Source organism: Pristis pectinata, chromosome 18, assembly GCF_009764475.1.
Source record: "Pristis pectinata isolate sPriPec2 chromosome 18, sPriPec2.1.pri, whole genome shotgun sequence".
Lineage (NCBI taxonomy): Eukaryota > Metazoa > Chordata > Chondrichthyes > Rhinopristiformes > Pristidae > Pristis > Pristis pectinata.
Genome location: NC_067422.1, coordinates 41,797,926 through 41,806,569, shown reverse-complemented (window position 1 = coordinate 41,806,569; position 8,644 = coordinate 41,797,926). Strand labels below are relative to the sequence as shown.

The 8,644-nt window shown below is 44.8% G+C and overlaps 1 non-coding gene across 1 annotated transcript; it reads right to left on the bottom strand.

The window, feature by feature from the left end:
* Positions 1 to 1,579: 1,579 nt before the first annotated feature.
* On the bottom strand, positions 1,580 to 1,653 carry trnan-guu (transfer RNA asparagine (anticodon GUU)). Its single transcript has one exon. It is a non-coding gene; the product is annotated as a tRNA-Asn (tRNA).
* Between the last annotated feature and the right edge of the window lie 6,991 nt (positions 1,654 to 8,644).

Below are 8,644 nucleotides of genomic sequence, written 5' to 3'. Positions count from 1 at the left end.
CTTGTTTATCGTTGTAGGGAATTCGGACAAAATGCTTACTCTGGTGGGACTTGAACCCATAACCTTTGAATCGCTTGGTTACAGATTATTAGAAGTCCAACACGCTATACATTGCGCTACAGAACCCACAGTCGCCCCCTTTGCTGTAGAATTAAAGCTACTGAAGAGAGTATCGCATTTCCTCTAACGCAGACTTGCGTACTCTTCATTCCATTCTTTCACTCAAGAAGCGACAAAGCCAGCCCCACAGTGTTTATCCTGTTGCAGCACTGAATTCCTCGATAGGATTTTTCAAACAATTTGAGGCCACGGATTTCTGATGAAGCGGCAGCATATTTGAGTCTGCGCAGAAGAGACTCACGTACGTTTCTCCTCTTGCAGAGGCCGCGGCACAGTAAATCTTCTCCAGCACCGGTGAGAAAGTAACTGACATCTGCTGGATTGCGAGCAAGGTCAGGAACATGCTTGCCAAGCCCACGGCAGAAGCAATACCCTTAAAGCTGTGCTTTAAATCACTGCGCCATTCAGTTGCAAAGCACCGTTTCATTGCACTTAAAGTGGTTCAGTTTGAAGTCAATTGCAGGATAGAAGTCCAACGCTTTGTTTTTTGCGCCATCGAGCCCATACGTATTAGATCGGGTTCAGTCCTCACCTCGTCCTGTCTGGGAGCGGTGTGCAGTTCCGCCTAGGAACTGTGTGGGTTTCCTGCATGTTCACCGGTTTCTTCCCATGTCCCAAGGACACAAAGGTTGGCAGCTTCTTTGGTCACCGTAACATGTCTGCAGTGTGTCGCTTATGGATAATTGATAAGTGAATAGATAAGTGAATCTGGGGATAATTGATAGGAATATGGGAAGAACAAAGAAATATTGGCGTTTGTTGGTGGTGAATGTTTCTTGCGGACTGGGTGGACGGAAAAGCCTGCTTTCCTGCTATATCCCTCTCTGCCTCCGTGACTGTATCGCTGTAATGGCTCATGTTTATGCGGCGCATTTTGTTTTTTCAGCATCGCAGTCGGTGGGAGAATATTTGGGAGAAACACCGAGGACCCATTAAATGATGATCGTGCATCATCAGCAGAATAATGACTGAAATCTCAATTCGTGTCCAATTTCCATTACAATGCGCATTGTTCATGTTGGAACATTTGAACATAAATTGGGAAGATTATTTAGTCCTGATCAAATGTGGAAAGAAGCTGCAATAAAAGTAAAATGGAAATATGATCTGTGGAGGGAGAGGAAATTAAAGTTTCAGAGCTCTCAGACGTCATCGACATATGGACACTTGCTGTCTCTGACCAACAGAGCAATCCGGCATTCCCTGGTTGCCTTTCAGCGCAAGCAACCAGAAATGTTATTTTATTTGTTTCTTTTCATTCTTTAGCGTCCACATGATCCATATGATTCTCATTACAAATATAAGTTCCATATCATCCATATACCATGCAAAATACATATCACGTTTTAGCAGTCACCAAGGTCAACACGATTTGAAGCTGTCACCTCTGAGGAAATGGTGATATGTTGTTTCAGCGCGGCCTGAAGTGTTGAATGTCTGGGAGAAATCCTGAGCTCACTGTTCCTGGGTGGGCTCGAACCACCAACCTTTCGGTTAACAGCCGAAAGCGCTGGCCGATTGCGCCACAGAGACAGCTGATAGCAATGCCCATCGACAGACAATGTAACGTTGCAACGACACAAATCAGAAATATAATTCCGTTTCCCATTCTGCGGTTTCCCTGAGAATTGATCGCTGGAGGTTTCAGGAGCTTGAACTTCTTTCTAATTGATGGATTAGAATTAATTAGAACTAGCCAATTAAATTCCCGTGTGGCGAGCTCTGAACGAATTGTGGATATTTCAAGGCATCGCCTTCGTAAATTCTCTGCAGTTTTCTTAAATTAAGGAGTAACGAATAATTTTCTAGTGTTCCTAACAAAGCTGTAAAGCAATTCGCTGACAGTTAAAAGAAAACGTGAGCACGAGAAAGGGAAGCGAAGGACCATCTGAAGATGGAATAAGGTGGGAATTGTCGGAGATAAGAATAAAAGCTTTGACCTCTGTGTCAGGAAGCAGCAGCAATGCAGTCTTAGATATGCTGAAAGAGAGTTGAGAGATGGGATAGAGCGACTCCGAAACATATATTTATTTTCCTCCTTGTTTCTCGCATTCAACGTACCTCATGGAGTCATAAAGATCTACAGAGCGGTAACAGGCCTTCTGGCCCAATCCGTCCATGCTAACGAATGAATCTACCTGATTCAATCATATTATCCTGAGTTGAGCCCATATTCCTCGGAACCACTCCGACCCATGTACCTGCCAGGATATCTTTGAAATCTGTACTTGCACCCACCTGTCCACTTCCTCTGGCAGCACATTCCATATGGACTCCACCACTTGTGTTAACAACTTGTCCATCAGATCCCCTTTCAATATTTCCCCTGTCACCCGAAACTTATCCCCTGCATTTTCAGTCTATCCCAGCCAAGTAAAAGAGACAGTAACAATCCAACTTATCTATGCCCTTCATGATTTTAAAAACCTCTAAAACTCACTCCTCAGCCTCCGTTGCTCCAGGGGAAAAAGCCCCAGCTGATCCAATCTCCCCTGGTCAGTGAAGCTGTCCAGGCCCGGCAACATCCCTGTGAATATTCTCTGCACCCTCTACAGGTTAAAGACATCTTCCCTGACAGCGAGTCGACCAGACTTGCACACAGTTCTCCACATGTGGTCTCATCAATGTCATGTATAGCTCTAACATGACGTCCCAATTTTGTACTCAGTGGCCTGACAAATGTAGAACAAGCGTGACAAACATCTAAGATAGCCTACTTCATTCTACCACCAATATTGGTGTCTCCCTCACAGGTAATAACAATGCCTCCTCAGTTTTTATCTCCTATCGCTGATATGGATGTGACAAACAAGGGCAAAGCACAGACCCAGAGGCGAGAGAAAGAGAAGCACATTGTGACAACGTCAGGTTCATGCAGATGCAGGAGCACACACTGACAGAGGCAGGGGTACACTGACAGAGGCAGGGACACTCACTTACATAAGCATCGTGCAAGGAAGGGGGAGAGAGAAAGGCAAGCAGGCACAGGCACACAATTTGAGGGACAAGTAAACAAATTAAGAGGCTAACACACTCAATATAAGAGGTGAAAAACTTAAAGGGAGGCTCACATCCACTCAGAGATGCAGTAAGGAATATTCCGTGAGATGCAGCTGCAGACACAGACACAGTCAGAAGCAGGGAGAAATTCACACATATGCAGGCACACCACAAGACAGAGTGACGGAAACCCAGGGACAGAGGTAGGGACACTCAGAGACAGAGACGGGAGCACTCAGAGTCAGAGGCTGGGACTCTTACTGACAGAGGAAATCTTGCACAGGTGGACACAAGAAATAGAGAGAGAGAGAAAGGCAGGCAGACACAGGCACATGCAATTTAAAGGACATATTCACAGAGACAGAGGCAGGGGAAGCACGCCACAGACAGAGGCAGGGACATTCACATACAGATGTACAGACATAATTGCAAACCGTGGCAGTCACAAACAAATTCAGAGGCTGTCTCTCTCAATGTCTGTGCTTGAGAAAAAGGCAGGGGCATTTCCACTCAGAGACACATTCAGGATTATTCCTATAGCTGCAGATGCAGACACAGTCAGGCAGGCAGAACTCCAGACAGACAGGAATACCACAAGACAGAGGCAAGAACACTCATTGACAGAGACAGGAACCTTTCAATAACGGAACTGTTCAATGCACAAATGAAGACAGCCACACAAACACAAACTGGCAGGTGAGGGCATTCAGAGAAGCATCCACACGCTTAGGTAAGTTCATAGACATATAGAGAGAAAAACGCAGAACCACAGGTGGAGTGAGAGCGTGAGACGCGGAGAGGCAAAGAAAAATGACACAGTCCACACAAACACAATCACAGGCACAGACCAACACCTACACAATCGAATACAGACGTACACACGTATACAATCACAGACACAGTTCCACACGTTCAAGATCACAGACACAGGTGCACACGCACACAATCACAGACACATGGTGCACAAGTACAGAATCACAGACACAGGTGCACACGTACACAATTACAGACACAGGTCCACACGTACACAATCACAGATACAGGTAAACACTAAAGAAAAGGTTGACACACACGCAGACCCGGAAACATTCTCACTGACAGGCTGGCAAACATATGGAAGCAGGGCAGTTACAAAATGAGGCGTGTACACACACAGGCAGTGGAGGACACACACATTTCTGTAGGCAGGGAAACACACAGAGAAAGAAAGGCAGGAAGACCCGCACAGGCAGGATGCATAAAGACAGACTGAAACCTGAACACAGACACAGACATATGCAGGAACATTTATTGATAAAGGCAGGTAAAACTCGAGATCGAAGCAGGGACATGAATGTTCAGAGGCTGGTGATCACTTCAGTAAATTACGTCTCAGTTGTGTTCACTGCGGTGAAGGATGTTGCAGTTGGAGAATCCAGGGAAGCGAAAAGTCTAATTTTTGTACAAGTTGCTGTCACAAAGGAGGATGTTCCAGAGAGATTAAAGGTAGATACATATCCCAGGCTTGATGTGATGTATCCCAGGCTGCTGTGGGAAGCATGGGAGGAGATTGCCAGGTTCTGACAGAAATGAACAAATCATCTCTGAGAAAGTACTTGAGGGCAGGAGGATGTCAAATGTGGTGCTTTCATTCAAGAAAGGCATCTGGAATAAACCAGGTCATGACAGGCTGCTGCTCTTTACATCAGTGATGTGAAAGAAATTGGTAAACTTTGCATGGACTCGCTTAATGTGTCCTTGCACAGATAGTAATGCTCAGGGATATTCTTCATGGTTTTGATCAGTGGAATCCATGTCTGACAAATTTGTTTAATTTTTGAACAGTTAACGAGCTGTGTTGATAAGGATAATGCGGTTCTTCTTTATTCTCTATTCTGGAGATTTCAGTAACCTTTCCCTCCCGTTTACTTTATCCATACTTTTACACAACTTCAGACTCCGGCATCCTTTGTTTAGGCCGACTCCCATTTCAAGCTGAGAATATCCCTTGCATGTGGTGCTGCTTTGATCCACTCTTTCAGAACACTGTCAGCACCAACGGCGGATTCGGTGGTGCAGTGGTGAACATGTTAGTCTGGAGTTCACCAGTAGATACACGTCGAAACCTTTCTCATACCTTTGTTTCCATCTCGAACAGACTGGCCTCCCTAAACTCCCAACAACCCCCCCGCCCGCTCTGCCTTTGTTTACTTGTTAACGTCCTGCGGTTACATTTTCTACTTAAACTCGCATCTGAAGGCGGCGATGTTTCTGTAGTACAGCGGTTATCACGTTCGCCTCACACCCGAAAGTTCCTCAGTTCGAACCTGGGCAGGAACGTGCTTTTCGCTCCTGTTCCAGCTGGTGAGGATTCATTCTCATTGATGTCCAGTTAGAGGATTTATGGGTCCAGTCCAGTTCCAGTGGATTTACAGTCCCTTGGAATCAACGTACTGCAAAAGAGAGAAAGAATATGTATTGATATAAAGACAAACAATTAACCAGTGAGCATTCACTCTCTGTACAATGTTGAAAGGAGTGTGCCTAAGAAAGGCCGGGTCCTGAGTCATTGTGTGAGCGGCACCGACGTTATCCCGCTCACAAAACAGTCTCATCGGCAGTCGGCTCCAAGGCACGTCTGCTGCGGGGAATGGCCGCTATCTGCCGGTGTCGTGGTTACCCGCAATAGATAGATGACCAGGAGAAGCAGAAGATTACTCAAGAAGTTAAACTTTTATTGGCAAAGAAAAGTTGTGACAGTCAGACAGTCAGCTACTAGTCACTCTCTGACTACTTCCCTCTCTGACTGCCCCCGAGCAAAGCTCGAGGACTTTTTTATACTTTTTTTCTTAGCTTATTTACATTGTTATAATCCATCATGTTCTCTCTTATCTTCACAGTTTCATCCTTCACCATTTGCCTCCTTTCACAATTGTCTCCTGGCTCACAACCATTTGTCTTTCGCCACAGTCATTTCCTGACTCAATCGCAAGGTGCCCCAATTATTTATGGGTATTGGGGGTATTAGTACTAGGCTACAGAACTATAACTCAGTCACAGGGTGCCCCAATCATTTATGGACATTGGGAGTCCTGGTACTAGGCTGCAGGATTATCAGTTATAAAACAATACTAGGCTTATTCGCTACAAGGTTAATGGTTATAAAACATTACGTTGTGCCCCTATGACCTCTGAGAATTCCTATCATCAGGCTTATCAGTTAAAAAAACTATCAGCTTTATAACTGCTGCAGAATCATTAGTCGCACTAACCCTAATGATCCTTAGCTACACAATAGATCAACAGTGTCTTCCTGGGAATGTGCTAACCATGGTTTAATGAACGATACTAAATCAAAAGTGTCCCCCTAAGAATGGGCTAACTATATCTTTAATGAGCCATATGTTTCACGCACTAAGAGTTTCCCGCGCTTGAGCTGAAGAAGGAGGCCCAGTGCCATCTTAAGGAGATCAGCAGCCATTTTCAGCACAGAGCAGATTATGAATAATAAATACAATCTCTACTTTCTATATATTCTATATATTCCCCCCTTTGAGACTTATTGGTCTCACACAGAGATAGAATTCAAAAGGGCACGGTATTTAGATGCCAAAGCCAATCATCCCAATAACAGGTATAACGTAATTTTCGTGCACGATCCTCATGGATTCACTCTCTATTTCCTGGGCCAGAGGGCCAAAAACCCATCCAACATAGCGGAGATGGGGAAAAAGACCCGGAGGCCCTCACAGACTATTCCCAACATAAACATAATTGTCTTCCGCAGCATTATCATGATCGTTTGGCACATCTCCCCGATTCAGATCATAGAGGTATGTTGTTACAACTTCTTTCTCCGGGGGGTTCGACTCAGCCATTGCCAAAAGTATCGGAAACTGCTTCGCTGTGGCACGCAATTAAAATGACTTAAACAGTGGATGGAAGCAGCACAAAATAAGTGTAGATATAAGCAATGCTATACCCACAACTATTGCAATTTTAGTTAACCAGGATCCCCAACCACCTAATTTACTTTCCAGCCAGTCAAAAAACTGATGTCCAAGCCCTGCATTCTGTTTAACCTCTTTCCTCAAATTTTTCAGTTTATTCATTGCCTTAGCGAAGGATCCCCCTGGCTGGTGTTATTTGATATAAAATTACAACAATGTCCCCCAAACAGTACACAGACACCTCTTTTTTCTGCTGGTAACCAATCTAATGCCTGCCTATTCTGCCATGTTATTCTGCTCGTTTCGTCCAATCGCATTTCTAACACGGAGAGGGCATCATCAGTGTAATTGATAAATCGCTGCTGATTAAAATAGATATAATTTATCCATTCCACGTTCTTACTGATCCCAATAACGGGAATTATCGATTCCCATCCAGCTGCAATCTCATTCCTTGCCTTAAATTCATTGGGGATGCCCTTAGGCTGACCTATACTATTAATTCGAACTGCCGGGTCAGGGGTATATTCTCTCTTACTACGCTGTAATGCCTGCTGTGGTGGTGTGTCCAATTTTACACTTGGAGATAAAGCAAGGGGCTGCAGCAACATGACACGAGTGCAAGTCCCATCCCATCTAAGCGGAAGTGTCGTTCTCAACCCTTCTCCCAGACCGCACAGCCACCAGTTATCATCCAATGGGTTATCATGGACATCCAATGCACCAATCACACGTTTTGAAGTTACATTCCAAGTGATACTACAAGGGCCTATAAAGTTACCAACAGGGACATCTCCCTTTCTCACGTAGCATTCAAACTTAACCCCCTCTGTCAGATGCACACTCTCAACTGGAAGCGTCAGATTACTATGCATAGTTGCCCAAGGCCTACTATAATTCCACTTTTTAATGAGTGAATCCTGGTCATAACGGGAGGACCTCTGGAACAACATGCACCAGGAAGGACAATATGGTATTTCTTTGATACACGACTGATAGCATGTATTTTTAATCGCACAGGGGTTTTCGGATGCACAGGTCTGACTCACATTACATTGTTGCATGCATGCTTCCCCATACTCACGTTCCCATTGCCTGCAGGTTGAGGAGTTATATGGCATGGTCACTATGTGATGTATTGCCCTTGTCTTGATACAAAAGTAGCAGTCCGTTCTGGCCATTATTGCTGCTGTATAATTTGCCCGTTGATACCAATAATTAATGTGTGCTTGCTCTCATGGTAAGGAAGTAAGTGTCACACTTCTTTTAGCCCTCTCTCCGACGTCTTGCGAAGCCCTAGTATTACCATGCCAAGTCTGCCAACTCTGCCAAATTGCTAATTTCTAAATTCGCACAGGAGTTGACAGTCTCGTTATTACAGTGGGTGAGAGATCCCCATCCCCATTATCTGGAGAAGGTTTATATGCCACACGCCCAATTCCGTCGTTCTCAGAACTGTCAATGTGTCCGAAAATCTCACTTACTATCTGGTTCAGATCTCTCGGCGGAGTGGTGGTTGCCTGTTCTTCCTGTTCCTCTTACACTACAGTTTCCTCTCTCTCACTTACCACGGGCTCGACACCAGACTGTTCCTG